The sequence below is a fragment of the Cherax quadricarinatus genome, chromosome 19 (assembly GCF_038502225.1).
Source record: "Cherax quadricarinatus isolate ZL_2023a chromosome 19, ASM3850222v1, whole genome shotgun sequence".
In the NCBI taxonomy this organism is placed as follows: domain Eukaryota; kingdom Metazoa; phylum Arthropoda; class Malacostraca; order Decapoda; family Parastacidae; genus Cherax; species Cherax quadricarinatus.
Window position 1 is genome coordinate 41,060,943 of NC_091310.1, and position 16,999 is coordinate 41,077,941.

Below are 16,999 nucleotides of genomic sequence, written 5' to 3' on the forward strand. Positions count from 1 at the left end.
CACACCAGTCTACTAACACCCAGGTGAACAGGAAAAAAAAATGCCTGGAACTAGTGCTCATATTGGTGAATTTAACCCTTTGACTGTCGCAACCACCAATCCTGAGGTGTCTCCTGGTGTCGCAAAAAAAAAAAAAAAAAAAAAAATTCTTATGAAATGATGGAGAATCTTTTCCCGATTGTAAAGACACCAAAAAAACGAAATTTCATGGAAAACTGACGGAATTACACTCTCGCGAAGTTAGCGACCTCGGCAATACTTACAAATTGGCGATTTCGCCCACTTTGAGCCCTATTTTCGGCTAATTCCATTATTCCAGTCAACCAAACTCATAGCTATTTCTTCAGAACTCCATTTTTTCCATCGATTGAGTACAAGAAACTGCCCATTTACCGATTTCAACTACCCAATAACATGGTCAGAAATTTGCAATTTGGCTAATTTCACGATAATTAAAAAATATGACAATTTCAAAATAAGGACCAGAATGAACAATGCAGATATTCCTGGCTCTAAAATAACATTTTCTTTGTTCATCAGTCATGTCTCCAGGCCCCTCTGCTTTTTATTTTGAAATTTTATTCAAACAAAAAATAGAAGATTTACTGTTATGCAGACTACTGCAATACTGTAATAATTGTAAAAATTACATCAACCCATTCATGACTGCATATTATAATGGCTATTTGGACATTTATTGGACAATGACATTTGTTTACTTTTGAACATCGGCAAAAATCAAACTTCCCCTATTTTGTGCTCCATTTCCAGGTTCTTTTTAAAGTAAAATTAATCAAAATCACTTCTATTTCTATAATATAGTTTACATTCTATCAAATGAGACCAAGAAAACGAGAATACAACCACAAATACTATACGAAAATAGACCACAAAGTCGGCATTTTAATTAAAAAAAAAAAAAAACGGTCGGAGTTTTTTTTTCTCATTATGCACTGCGTGCTCCAGGATTTTTTTTATATGGTGCACACTGACCACACAGACCCATTCTCTCACATGTGGGCCTACCAGCTTTCTCCTGCCTGATTTGAAGCCGCTAGAATTTACGAGTATATATACGTCAAACACGGTACCGCGTAAACGTATATATACGGCCACGACAGTCAAAGGGTTAAGGCCAGCAAAGGTTGGTTCGAGAGATTTAAGAATCATAGTGGCATACACAGTATGATAAGGCATGTTCTGGAAGAAAATGCCAAACAAGACCTACATTACTGAGGAAAAGGCACTCCCAGGACACAGTGCCTCATCACTACATCTTAATAAAGGTAAGTGTCATTTATTGTTCATTTAGTACACTAGTACATGCACAATATATATTGTGTTTGTATCCTTCTTTTTGTGTGTAGGAAAATGTATATTTCATGTGGTAAAAATTTTTTTTCGTACTTTTGGTTGTCTTGAACGGATTAATTTGATTTCCATTATTTCTTATGGGGAAAATTAATTCGACTTAGGATAATTTCGTCTTACGATGTGCTCTCAGGAACGAATTAATATCGTAAGTCGGGGGGTCCACTGTACAATTAATCCGTTCCAGAAACCCAAAAATATTCACAAAAAAAAAAAAAAACAAATACATTTTATAGATAGTATTACATTATAGTTTTACGTACACACAACTGATATAGTGTACATTAATAAATTTAAAAAAACATATAAAATAAAATTTTTACTTATCTTTATTGGAGATTGGTTATGGCATCTGGAAGATAGGGAGTTGGGGTTAGTGTTTGGAAGGGGAATCCCCCTCCATAAGGATTTTAGGTATCAAAGCCCTCTCTGGGGTTGCTTTCCTTCTCTCTCTCTCATACTTCTGTATTATTTCCTTCTTCACATCTATGGTGTTTCTCACTTTCTTTACCACAGGGGTACCACTAGCAAGTTTCTTTGGGCCCATGGTAGCTTATTTCACAGTCCCACAAGCACTAAACACAATGAATTAATCGTAAAATGTTTGAATGAGACCGCAGGTTAGTGTTCACTCAAGCATCAACAAAGCCAGACTGGCTCACGGCGCCTGCGCGGGGATGCGGACAGAGTGGGCTGGCGGACAGGTCTGGTACCCGGTGGTTCGAGAGAAGGGGCAAGTTCGATAATAGGGACAAAGTTGGTTCGAAAAAAGCGGTCAAAATGCGAAGAGTTCGATAAGCGATACGTTCGAAATTTGAGGTTCCACTGTAGTAATAAACGACTTTTTATTGTTGGTGTGTATAAACATGGTTTGTAAACAATATAACGATAACAACGTTTGTGCGGTTATTGTGTTGCATACAACGAGTGGCTATATATACATTAAGCATTATATTGCTCTCACAGGCCACAAAAGTTACTTGAAAAAATAAAATATTCAAAACTAAAAGAAAAAAGTAGAATAAAAGTAAATATGATATTACCGAGTGAGCAGCAGTCACAGATGTTGCTGTATGAGGTTCACTTTCCATCCTCTTCAAGCCTATATCTCAGTAAGTATTTATGGCAAAAATTTTCTTTTTTGTCTTATAACACTCAAAAACTTATTCTTAAGATCTGGGCAAGAAAATATATTTTTCGACAGAGTGAGTTAAGGATTAAGGGCCGTGACACTGAAAGGGTTAATTACCTTCACCCTCTGAATAATAGTTTAAGGAGGTATAGAAAATTTACAGGTGACTACATTTCTCTCACACAGGAGCTTTTTTAAGTTTTAAAAATCATTCATAAGCAAAATGTAGTCATCTATAGTTTCTACACAAAGTGTCTCAGTTTACTCAATTTATGGAAGATGTAGTGATGAATGATGAAATGGGAGGAGGGGAGATGGAGGTGCATTAATCTGGGAATAACTTGAGTCACTGGACCGCTGTCACACCATTGAGCTCTTCCAGAACAGGCCTGTTTCGTCACAATTGAACACTTGTTGGGGTTGGAATTCCCACTATGATTCTTAAATCTCTCAAACCAACCTTTGCTGGCTTTAAATTCACCAATATGAGCACTAGTTCCAGGCATTTTTTCATGTTCACCTGGGTGTTAGTCGACTGGTGTGGGTCGCATCCTGGGGGACAAGATTAAGGACCCCAATGGAAATAAGTTACAGTCCTCGATGATGCACCGACTTTCTTGGGTTATCCTGGGTGACTAACCCTCTGGGGTTAATTGTTTCTCATTAAGCCACACCAACAACACACACTCCACATCTTCGAGTAGTACAGTTGATGGTGGTGCAGCAGCAGCAGCTGAGCGTGGTACAGCAGCAGCAGCAGCTGAGCGTGGTACAGCAGCAGCAGCAGCTGAGCGTGGTACAGCAGCAGCAGCAGCTGAGCGTGGTACAGCAGCAGCAGCAGCTGAGCGTGGTACAGCAGCAGCAGCAGCTGAGCGTGGTACAGCAGCAGCAACAGCAGCTGACCGTGATACAGCAGCAGCAGCTGACCGTGGTACAACAGAATTTTGATAGTAGTTCCCTCCCTTTTTACCACAGGGTTGGCCCTAGAAGCTTTCTTTGGGCCCATGGTGGCTTACTTGGCAGTTACAAGCACTAAAAACAATGGAACAATACAAAATGTATCAAATGTATGCGTGGAACCGTCCGCCCTGGCACTCAGGCTGGACGGACAGGTTTGGGACGAATCGTGTTGGTCGAGTTTTTCATCGCTGGTCGGGCCAAAATTTTTACGCTCAAACGCTTCGTTAGTCAAATTTATTGTTAGATGATGCCTTCGTTGGTCGGGGGTCCACTGTAGTATGCTATTTGAAGGTAAGTTACATTAACTAATTTAAACCAATTATAAATACATAATGGAGAGACGTATGATGAGTGAACAGAAAAATCTAACCCATAAAGAAAACAGATACATCACAGAAACAATGTTCTCTTCAATGCATGAGCATGTTTTTCCCCATTGTGTAAAATTATAGTAGAAAAAGTATTAGGATAGGCTGATGCCTTCTTCTCATGCCCTCTCCAGTATGTTGGTGAAACTGACAGATTTAAAAGAATTATCTTTTACTGTCATGTTAGGAGCCATAACCATCAAACACACATTCCCCCCCCCCCCCACTCCCCCTCTCTCTCTCTTTAAACTAACAGATTTAATAATAATTATTGGAACTGGCCCTTGTACACAATATTCCTAGCATGAAACCTCTCTAAATCCACTAATCTTGAAAAAAAAAAAAAATATATTTCTGACCTTGGCTGTCTGCATACCTTCCACTGTTTTATGAAATTTCTTTCTCCCAATTTTTCTCACTCGTGATTTCATAATAGTACAGAACAGAAAAACTTTTATATATAACTTGTGATATGCACCGTTTACAGCAATCTTAAATACAGAAGAACCCCCATATCCACGGATTCAGTTTCCAGTTTTAGTTATCCATGGTTTAACCCTCGCCCAAAAATAAGCCTTCATTTTGCTTAATAATGACCACAAAGCACAAAAGTAGTGATAATGGCAGTTCTTCAAATCCTAAGAGAAGCTATGAAGTGCTTCCCATCAGTGAAAAAGTGACAATTCTCCACTTACTATGCATAATTTATCAATTAAACTATCATAGGTATGTACGTAAATGAAAAAAGACATAGGGGTTCGTTACTATCCACGGTTTCGGGTATCCACAGTAGGTCTTGGAACATATTCCCCACAAATACAAGAGGGCTACTGTATTGTAACTATGTAGTAATCTCAAATAGTATCATAATACAGCCTCTCCTCACTTAGTGACTTACTTGTTTACCGACCACTTGGACTTATGACCAGCTCTCCACCCAGTATGCAAATTAAATTAATGTACAGTGGAACCTTGGATTTTGCACGCACCAGATATCAGACTTTTTGGATTTCAGACACTTTTTTGTGCAAATTTTTGCTTCAAATTTCGGACCTTGTCCCGGGAATCACACATATCAGACATGTCCACCCGCCGAGATGCCACTTCAGTTTGGCTCTGTCAATGGTTGAGTGAGCATTCATCCAAAACATTCCTGCAATTTCTGTGCTTGTTTATTGATTGTGACTGCAAAATAAGCTGCCATTAGCCCAAAGAAAGTTCCTAGTGCCAGCCCTTTGGTAAAGGGCTGAGAGAGGGGAGAATGTGCCTTCTTCACTGATTCAGTGCTTCTACGATATGTATGATACTAAAGCAGCAGGAGTCGATAAAGGCTATAGTGCCAGCCAGCGATAAAATGTAGCATTAACAGTGTAGCAAGCAAGTGATTAAGCGATAGAAAAAGGACACGAAACTAACTCCACCAATGTTGTTGGAGGTATATAGGGCCACTGACAACATATACTGCCCTGCGTATCTTCCACCACCCTAAACCTCTGCCAGAATCTCAATAACCACTATTTCTTTACATTTTCCACAATAACCACTATTTCTGTACATTCTCTATTATGTTTTTATACAATAGACAAGAGAGATTGTAAAAAATATAGAGGAATAAGTTTACTGAGTATACCAGGAAGTGTATGGTAGGGTTATTATTGAAAGAATTAGAGGCAAGACAGAATGTAGGATTGTGGATGAGCAAGGAGGTTTTAGAGTGGGTAGGGGATGTGTAGATCAAGTGTTTACATTGAAGCATATATGTGAACAGTATTTAGATAAAGGGAGAGAAGTTTTCATTGCATTTATGGATTTAGAAAGGGCAAATGATCGAGTGGATAGGGGAGCAATGTGGCAGATGTTGCAAGTATATGGAATAGGTAGTAAGTTACTAAATGCTGTAAAGAGTTTTTATGAGGATAGTGAGGCTCAGGTTAGGGTGTGTAGAAGAGAGGGAGACTACTTCCCAGTAGATGTAGGTCTTAGACAGGGATGTGTAATGTCACAAGGGTTGTTTAACATATTTATAGATGGGGTTGTAAAAGAAGTAAATGCTATGGTGTTGGGGAGAGGGGTGGGATTAAATTATGGGGAAACAAATACAAAATGGGAATTGGCACAGCTACTTTTTGCTGATGATACTGTGCTTATGGGAGATTCTAAAGAAAAGTTGCAAAGGATAGTGGACAAGTTTGGGAGTGTGTGTAAAGGTAGAAAATTGAAAGTGAACATAGAAAAGAGTAAGGTGATGAGGGTATCAAATGATTTAGATAAAGAAAAATTGGATATCACATTGGAGAGGAGTAGTTTGGAAGAAGTGAATGTTTTCAGATACAGTGGTCCCTCAATAATCGTCCATAATCCGTTCCTGGAAGTGGGACTATTATCGAAATAGACGATTTTCGAATCAATTTTCCCCATAAGAAATAATGCAAATCCAATTAATTCGTTCCAGACACCCAGAAGTATCAACAACAATTTTTTTTTTTTTACCTAAAAGATAGACACATGCACAAAAGAATGAACATTCAACATGACAGTTACCTTTATTGAAGGCTGTTGTTGATGAATGGAAGACAGGGAGGAGGAGAGAGGGAAGAGAGGTTGTTTGGAAGGGGAATCCCCCTCCATAAGGACTCTAGGGCACTAATAAAATGTATAAATGAACATTGGTAATAGGGGTAGTTGAGTGGAACGGTCTGCCTAGTAGGGTGATCGAAGCTAAAACATTGGGTAGTTTCAAATTTAGGTTGGATAAATACACGAGTGAGAGGGGTTGGATTTGAGTCGGACTTGCACCTGAGTTTATTGCTTGGGTAGCATTTGTTCTGTTAGTGGGTTGGATTTGTGAAGGACTGGCCTAGTATGGGCCAGCAGGCCTGTTCAGGTGTTCCTACTTTCTTAAGTTCTTATTTAACATCACACTTACCAGAGGGTGATCGAGGCTAGGACCTTGGGTAGCTTTAAGAAGAGATTGGACAAATATACGAGTTGGAGGAGCCGAGTTTGATTTGTGTCATTGGGTACGGGAGTAAATTCTTGGGTAGCTTTGGGTGGAGGTCATTTTGATCAGGACCTGCCTTGTATGGGCCAGTAGACCTGCAGTGTTCTTCCATTGTTATGTTCTTATTGGCTATTTGTGTGAAGGAGGGATGGCAAGTTTATTGTTGGAGAATATGACACTAATATCAACTCTATGGCTTATTTATCAATCACAATTCAACTAATATGACATAATAAACAATATTAATAACATAGAAACATGGAATATACTCCAGAATGAATAAAATAAGTCATTACGTATGTCACGAGAGGTGTTGTGTTGTGTTGTTGTTGGGTATATAAGGGCCATTGAGTGTAAGCCGTCCATGTGTGTGCAGTGTTCCAGTGTTCTATGTTCTGAATGTGTTGAATAACGTTAGGGTGAGGTGGGTGAGGGTGGACAGACAGCCACATACATCTAGACTCTCTTACCTCCTCCCAAGAACTCGACACTCCCTTCACCAACACAGACATTAAAACTCCTCAGACACCTTCCTCCCAAGGCTCCTGGTGCTTCTGGCCTAAACCATATTATCCTTTGAAAAACTCATCAATCATCGCCTTCGCAGATACCTGGAACACAATTCTCTACTTTCTGATGGCCAGTTTGGCTTCAGAACACAGATCCACACAGGATGCCATTAACATCATTCTCAACTACATCCACATAAACACAAAACAAAGAAACAGGACAGCCCTGGTTGCAAAAGATGTTGAAAAAGCCTTTGACACTGTCTGGCACGAAGGGCTCAAGTACAAACTCTGCACTAACTTCAACCTGCCTCTCACTACTCGTAAACTCCTCTGCAACTTCCTAGATGGCCATACCATGAGAATCAAATTCCAAAACTGTTACTCTGACTACTTCACACTAAAAGCCGGAGTACCCCAGGGATCTGTCCTCTCCCCTACCCTCTACATTTTATACACTAACGACATTCCAACACCTGTATACCACAACTCCATCACACTAGCCTATGCAGACGACATTACACAACTTATCACTCATGCCAATATAGATACACTCACACACAAAACACAAAATGAGGTCAACAGGATAGCCATCTGGGAACAAAAATGGAGGATCAAAACCAATGCAGCTAAATCCAGCATTACGTATTTTAACTACAGGAAACGTGATCCTCCATTACCTGTCGAGCTCAGAACAGCTGACACCCGCACTTACATCCCCATCACACAATCTGTCACTGTCCTTGGCGTTAATCTTGACTACCTTCTTTGTTTACACGGACACATTCACTCAAGGCATGCAATAGCTAGTAAGGCCCTTGCGGGCCTCTACAAGCTGAAACATGCCTCTCAACGCACCAAACTACACCTCTACAAATCCCTAATTCGTCCTCTGATAACTTACTCTCCTCTAGCCCTTTCTCTTGCAGCAAAAACAAACTTACTTAAACTGCAGCGTGTCCAGAACAAGGCACTGCGCTGGGTGCTTGATGTCAGGTGGGAAGACTTCGCCACAAGCGAGTCTCTCCATGCGCAATTAGACATCCCTGCGCTGAATCTGTACTGGAAGACGCTCAGTGACAGACAGACAAACTTGAGACACGACATGACTACTGGACCACTCTCCTTGACGAAGACATTTGCAGACCCACAAACCAACACAACCTTTTCTACTCCTTGCATGATCCTGCTCCAAACCCTATTTACAAATAACCTTGGATTCGCTGACAGGTACCTTCTATGACAAGTACCATTCTCTGACCCATGTTCGCCTTAGCTTTTGGGTTAAGACATGGCCCAGTTCTACACTCCTCTCTAGCGCTAAACGTCGCATGTCCCTTCCTCCCCGCTCATCCCACTGGAGTCCCAACAGAAGAGCCTGAATTTCTCTTCTCAATATCTGTCCCACGATCGCCTTCACTGCTGGGTTAAGCCCTGGCTCTATTTCAACGACTAATAACACTCCTCTCCAGCACTATTCTTCGTCTGTCCCGTCTTCCCCGCTCATCCCATTTGGGATCTTACCTGAACTTTCGTTCGTTCGTTCGTTCGTTCAAGCTGTCCATAATGGTGGTGAGGCGGCGGTGTTTTCTGTAGCCCTATATAACTCCAACAATATTGGAGGAGTTGGTAGAAACGCTGAATCACTAAAGAAGGAACCCTCTACCACCATCACTACTACCTTCTACCACCATCACTACCACCAAAGAAAGCTTCTAGTGCCAGCCCTTTGGTAAAGAATGTGAGAAACACACAATTTATGAAAAAGTTTGTAGAAAAATACAAAGATGGTGGTGGTAGAGTGGAAGCAGTTGTGAGAGTGGTTGATGAACATAATAACATAAGAAAGGAGGATCACTGCAGCAGGCCTGTTGGCCCATGCTCGGCAGGTCCTTTACAATTCATCCCACTAACGAAACATTTTCCCAACCCAGTCCTCAATGCTACCCAGAAATAAGCTCTGATAACTATCCACTCATTTGGGACTTGCAAATGAGTGGATAGAGTTATCAGAGCTTATTTCTTGGGTAGCATTGAGGACTGGGTTGGGAAAATGTTTCGTTAGTGGGATGAATTGTAAAGGACCTGCCGAGCATGGGCCAACAGGCCTGCTGCAGTGATCCTCCTTTCTTATGTTCATCAACCACTATCACAACTGCTTCCACTCTACCACCACCATCTTTGCATTTTTCTACAAATTTTTTCATAAATTATGTGTTTCTCACATTCTTTACCAAAGGGCTGGCACTAGAAGCTTTATTTGGAGCCATGGTAGCTTATTTAGCACTTGCAAGCACTAAAATCAATGGAATATTATGAAATTTCGTAGGAGCATGTGAGGGGACCGTCACTCACTGGTAAACAATGGCACACTGGCTGGGAAGGAAAGGCCGAGGCGGCTCAGAGCTTGAGAACGCGTCCGGGACGAAGGACTATTAGGACTATTAGCGAGTTACTGGACCATTTGCGAGCCAATATTTTGACGAAAAAACAGGACTATTTCCGAAATGGACGACTTTCAGGCTGGACGATTATTGAGGGACCACTGTACTGTATTTGGGAGTTGACGTGTCAGAGGATGGATTTATGAAGGATGAGGTTAACCATAGAACTGATGAAGAAAAAAAGGCAAATGGTACATTGAGGTGTATGTGGAGACAAAAAACATTATCTATGGAGGCAAAGAAGGGAATGTATGAAAGTATAGTGGTACCAACACTCTTATATGGGTGTGAAGCTTGGGTTGTAAATGCTGCAGCTAGGAAGCAGTTGGAGGTAGTGGAGATGTCCTGTCTAAAGGCAATGTGTGGTGTAAATATTATGCACAGAATTCGGAGTGTGGAAATTAGAAGGTGTGGAGTTAATAAAAGTATTAGTCAGAGGGCTGAAGAGGGGTTGTCGAGGTGGTTTTGTCATTTAGAGAGAATGGATCAAAGCAGAATGACATGGAGAGCGTATAAATCTGTAGGGTGAGGAAGGAGGGGTAGGGGTCGTCCTCAAAAAGGTTGGAGGGAGGGGGTAAAGGAGGTTTTGTGGGCGAGGGGCTTGGACTTCAAGCAAGCATGCGTGAGCATGTTAGATAGGAGTGAATGGAGATGACCTAGGTAGTAGGTTGGTAGACAGCAACCGCCCAGGGAGGTACTACCGTCCTGCCAAGTGAGTGTAAAACGTAAGCCTGTAATTGTTTTACACGATGGTAGGATTGCTGGTGTTTTTTCTGTCTCATAAACATGCAAGGTTTCAGGTACGTCTTGCTACTTCTGCTTACACTTAGGTCACACTACACATACATGTACAAGCATATGTATACACACCCCTCTGGGTTTTCTTCTATTTTCTTACTAGCTCTTGTTCTTGTTTATTTCCTCTTATCTCCATGGGGAAGTGGAACAGAATTCTTCCTCCGTAAGCTATGCGTGTTGTAAGAGGCGACTAAAATGCCAGGAGCAAGGGGCTAGTAACCCCTTCTCCTGTATATATTACTAAATATGAAAGGAGAAACTTTTGTTTTTCCTTTTGGGCCACCCCACCTCGGTGGGATACGGCTGGTGTGTTGAAAGAAAGAAAGAATGGAGATGAATGGTATTTGGGACCTGACAAGTTGTTGGAGTGTGAGGAGGGTAATATTTAGTGAAGGGATTCAGGGAAACCAGTTATTTTTATATAGCCGGACTTGAGTACTGGAAATGGGAAGTACAATGCCTGCACTTTAAAGGAGGGGTATGGGATATTGGCAGTCTGGAGGGATATGTTGTATATCTTTATACGTATATGCTTCTACACTGTTGTGTTCTGGGCACCTCTGCAAAAGCAGTGATTATGTACGAGTGAGGTGAAAGTGTTGAATGATGATGAAAGTATTTTCTTTTTGGGGATTTTCTTTCTTTTAGGGTCACCCTGCCTTGGTGGGAGATGGCAGACTTGTTGGAAAAAAAAAATGTTATTTATAAATTACATACACTGTTTCAGTGTGACTAGTGGTGGTGGCCACTGCCGCTGCCACCACCGCCACGACCACCATTATATGGCTTATGCTGTCAGTGGTCCTGATAAACCCACCACCACCAGTCACATACGTAATGACATTTTATTCATTCTAGAGAATACATCATGTTTCTTTGTTATTAATATTGTTTATTATGTCATATTAGATGAATTGTGATAGATAAATAAACCATAGAGTTGATATTAGTGTCATATTTAAGTATTTTGTCCTGTGTCCAATAAACTCTCCTCCCTCTCCCCTCCTTGCCATTTTCCATATGCCAACAAGTCTTTTCAATAAAGGTAAAAGTGATGTTAAATGTTCATTTATCCATTTCATTAGTGCTTTATATTTCTCATTGTTTTCTGTATGTAAAACTATAGTTATTCTTAAAAAAATGTATGTTTTGTTAATATTTTTGGGTGTCTGGAATGGATTAATTGTATTTACATTATATCTTATGGGAAATATTACTTTGGTTTTTGTACTTATCAGATTTAGAGCGACCTTCTGGAACAGATTAAGTACGAAATCCGGGGTTCCACTTATATTAAGAGCTGATTTCCTCTATTCTGTTTATTACAATATACAGTACACTATTGTATAAACATTTAAAAATACATGTATACTAAAAATGTTATAAATGGTGCAAAGGTGATGTTAAAAAAATATCTAAAGATAATTGACACAAACCCACTACCAATACAGCATGCTTCTCGCTTAACTACCAATTTGTTTACCAACCTACTCTCAGGAATAGAATCCCGTCGTTAAGCAAGGAGAGGCTATATTGTATGATATACTCAAGTGCATCAAATGCACTATTGTCTCCTGCTGCTCTTTATAAATATAGTACACTACTGAAATAAATTTTACTTGGAGTTTTAATTTGCATTAGCCCTCATCTATTTTTATCAGGTGGCTAGGTTTTTTTTTTTTTTAACACATTGGCAGTCTCCTACCGAGGCAGGGCGACCTAAAAAAGAAGAAATAAAATTCTTCTTTTTGCATTTATTAATTTATACAGGAGAAGGAATTACTAGCCCCTTGCTCCCAGCATTTTAATCGCCTCTTACAACATGCATGGCTTATGGAGGAAAGATTTTTGGCTAGGCATACTAAACTTAAACATACCATACCAAGTTGGGGGTGGTATTGCAATCTATTACTCTAACCAATTATCTTGTATTAGCACCACTTGCTTTAGTGATGAATATGGAGAATACATTTTTGCTAATTTTACTGTAAAAAAAACCTTAAGACGCCTATAACAATCAGTGCCATTTACCGGATACCCCACACAAACATCCCAAATTTCAGTGAGAAATTAAAGGCACTAATAACAAACAGACAAATGAATAAGCACCACCTTCTCTTAGCTGGAGACTTCAACATCAACCTTGGCTTACTAGATGATCAGCCTGTAACTGATTTCATCAACAATATGAACAACACACTTCTCATACCAACAATAACTAAACCAACCAGGTTCACTGAAACAAGTGCAACCATAATAGACCACATATGGACCAATATACTAGCCCCCCTTAAATCAGGGATAATCACAGATAGCACTACAGACCACTACCCTACCTTCCTCTTCACAAACATTAGTAAACCACCACTTGAATACAACAAAGTTTCATTTAGACTCCATGATGAGGCCTCAATAAGGAAGTTCACAGCTGACCTAGAGACTGTTGACTGGCCTACAGAATTCTCCAAGGCCAATGGTATTGATGACTGGACAGACATTTTTCTTAACAAATTACTTAGACTATACAACAAACATTGTCCTATAAAAACGAAACAGATCACAAACAAACGGCTTGGTTGCCCATGGCTAACCAGCACCATTCTGAAATCCATTGATAAGAAACACCAATATGAAAAGTAATATAGACAGGGCTTAATATACAAAGATATTCTTAAACACTATTCATCAGTCGTCACCAAAGTAATAAAGAAAGCCAAACAACTATACTACTCCAGTAGATTCACTGACACAAGAGGAGATATAAAAAAGACCTGGAAAACACTCTCTCAGATTCTAGGGACCCACAAACTGAAAAAAAAACAAGAATATTGCCCTAACTAAACCTAATGAAACACCACTGCATCCCACTGACACAGCTAACAAGATAAACGACTTCTTCTCAACCATAGGTTCTAATCTCGCCAATAAAATCCCACGTACCAATGCCCATGCCGGGGACTACCTAGATGGGAATTTCCCAAATTCCTTCTATCTTGCTCCAACTGAGCCCATGGAAGTCACCGAGATTATAAAGTCACTTAAAAATAACTCTGGGAATCTGTCTCATGTCCCACCATTATTGTACAAGAGAGCGGCCCATGTCCTCTCGCATGCTATCTCATTACTTTTTAACAAGTAACTAGAAACTAGCACCTTCCCGAAACTACTCAAGACAGCAAGGGTTACACCAATACATAAAGGTGGTGACCCTACAGATTTAAACAACTATAGGCCAATATCAAACTTACCATTGCTATCCAAAATCTTTGAGAAACTTGTGCACAGAGGACTATATTCATTTATAACGGCACAAAACATATAGGTAGTAGGTTGGTATAGGTAGTAGGCTGGTAGACAGCAACCACCCAGGGAAGTACTACCGTCCTGCCAGATGACTGTGAAACAGAAACCTGTAACTGTTTTGCATGATGGTAGGATTGCTGGTTTCTTTTTCTGTCTCATAAACACGCTAGATAACAGGGATATCTTGCTACTCCTACTTACACTTTGCTCACACTTCACAGACACGCACATGCATATATATATACATACATCTAGGTTTTTCTCCTTTTTCTAAATAGCTCTTGTTCCTCTTTATTTCTTCTATTGTCCATGGGGAAGAGGAAAAGAATCTTTCCTCCGTAAGCCATGCGTGTCGTATGAGGCGACTAAAATGCCGGGAGCAATGGGCTTGTAACCCCTTCTCCTGTAGACATTTACTAAAAAAGAGAAGAAGAAAAACTTTATAAAACTGGGATGCTTAAATGTGCGTGGATGTAGTGCGGATGACAAGAAACAGATGATTGCTGATGTTATGAATGAAAAGAAGTTGGATGTCCTGGCCCTAAGCGAAACAAAGCTGAAGGGGGTAGGGGAGTTTCGGTGGGGGGAAATAAATGGGATTAAATCTGGAGTATCTGAGAGAGTTAGAGCAAAGGAAGGGGTAGCAGTAATGTTGAATGATCAGTTATGGAAGGAGAAAAGAGAATATGAATGTGTAAATTCAAGAATTATGTGGATTAAAGTAAAGGTTGGATGCGAGAAGTGGGTTATAATAAGCGTGTATGCACCTGGAGAAGAGAGGAATGCAGAGGAGAGAGAGAGATTTTGGGAGATGTTAAGTGAATGTATAGGAGCCTTTGAACCAAGTGAGAGAGTAATTGTGGTAGGGGACCTGAATGCTAAAGTAGGAGAAACTTTTAGAGAGGGTGTGGTAGGTAAGTTTGGGGTACCAGGTGTAAATGATAATGGGAGCCCTTTGATTGAACTTTGTATAGAAAGGGGTTTAGTTATAGGTAATACATATTTTAAGAAAAAGAGGATAAATAAGTATACAAGATATGATGTAGGGCGAAATGACAGTAGTTTGTTGGATTATGTATTGGTAGATAAAAGACTGTTGAGTAGACTTCAGGATGTACATGTTTATAGAGGGGCCACAGATATATCAGATCACTTTCTAGTTGTAGCTACACTGAGAGTAAAAGGTAGATGGGATACAAGGAGATTAGAAGCATCAGGGAAGAGAGAGGTGAAGGTTTATAAAATAAAAGAGGAGGCAGTTAGGGTAAGATATAAACAGCTATTGGAGGATAGATGGGCTAATGAGAGCATAGGCAATGGGGTCGAAGAGGTATGGGGTAGGTTTAAAAATGTAGTGTTAGAGTGTTCAGCAGAAGTTTGTGGTTACAGGAAAGTGGGTGCAGGAGGGAAGAGGAGCGATTGGTGGAATGATGATGTGAAGAGAGTAGTAAGGGAGAAAAAGTTAGCATATGAGAAGTTTTTACAAAGTAGAAGTGATGTAAGGAGGGAAGAGTATATGGAGAAAAAGAGAGGTGTTAAGAGAGTGGTGAAGCAATGTAAAAAGAGAGCAAATGAGAGAGTGGGCGAGATGTTATCAACAAATTTTGTTGAAAATAAGAAAAAGTTTTGGAGTGAGATTAACAAGTTAAGAAAGCCTAGAGAACAAATGGATTTGTCAGTTAAAAATAGGAGAGGAGAGTTATTAAATGGAGAGTTAGAGGTATTGGGAAGATGGAGGGAATATTTTGAGGAATTGTTAAATGTTGATGAAGATAGGGAAGCTGTGATTTCGTGTATAGGGCAAAGAGGAACAACATCTTGTAGGAGTGAGGAAGAGCCAGTTGTGAGTGTGGGGGAAGTTCGTGAGGCAGTAGGTAAAATGAAAGGGGGTAAGGCAGCCGGGATTGATGGGATAAAGATAGAAATGTTAAAAGCAGGTGGGGATATAGTTTTGGAGTGGTTGGTGCAATTATTTAATAAATGTATGGAAGAGGGTAAGGTACCTAGGGATTGGCAGAGAGCATGCATAGTTCCTTTGTATAAAGGCAAAGGGGATAAAAGAGAGTGTAAAAATTATAGGGGGATAAGTCTGTTGAGTATACCTGGCAAAGTGTATGGTAGAGTTATTATTGAAAGAATTAAGAGTAAGACGGAGAATAGGATAGCAGATGAACAAGGAGGCTTTAGGAAAGGTAGGGGGTGTGTGGACCAGGTGTTTACAGTGAAACATATAAGTGAACAGTATTTAGATAAGGCTAAAGAGGTCTTCGTGGCATTTATGGATTTGGAAAAGGCGTATGACAGGGTGGATAGGGGGGCAATGTGGCAGATGTTGCAGGTGTATGGTGTAGGAGGTAGGTTACTGAAAGCAGTGAAGAGTTTTTACGAGGATAGTGAGGCTCAAGTTAGAGTATGGAGGAAAGAGGGAAATTATTTCCCAGTAAAAGTAGGGCTTAGACAAGGATGTGTGATGTCACCGTGGTTGTTTAATATATTTATAGATGGGGTTGTAAGAGAAGTAAATGCGAGTGTCTTGGCAAGAGGCGTGGAGTTAAAAGATAAAGAATCACACAAAGTGGGAGTTGTCACAGTTGCTCTTTGCTGATGACACTGTGCTCTTGGGAGATTCTGAAGAGAAGTTGCAGAGATTGGTGGATGAATTTGGTAGGGTGTGCAAAAGAAGAAAATTGAAAGTGAATACAGGAAAGAGTAAGGTTATGAGGATAACAAAAAGATTAGGTGATGAAAGATTGGATATCAGATTGGAGGGAGAGAGTATGGAGGTGGTGAATGTATTCAGATATTTGGGAGTGGACGTGTCAGCGGATGGGTCTATGAAAGATGAGGTGAATCATAGAATTGATGAGGGGAAAAGGGTGAGTGGTGCACTTAGGAGTCTGTGGAGACAAAGAACTTTGTCCTTGGAGGCAAAGAGGGGAATGTATGAGAGTATAGTTTTACCAACGCTCTTATATGGGTGTGAAGCATGGGTGATGAATGTTGCAGCAAGGAGAAGGCTGGAGGCAGTGGAGATGTCATGTCTGAGAGCAATGTGTGGTGTGAATATAATGCAGAGAATTCGTAGTTTGGAAGTTAGGAGGAGGTGCGGGATT

At 40.3% G+C, this 16,999-nt stretch overlaps 1 protein-coding gene across 1 annotated transcript in view; it reads right to left on the bottom strand.

The window, feature by feature from the left end:
- LOC128688336 (Z band alternatively spliced PDZ-motif protein 52) overlaps positions 1–16,999 on the bottom strand; it is a gene marked incomplete at its 5' end in the record, with an annotated part of 158,150 nt that overhangs the window by 16,147 nt on the left and 125,004 nt on the right.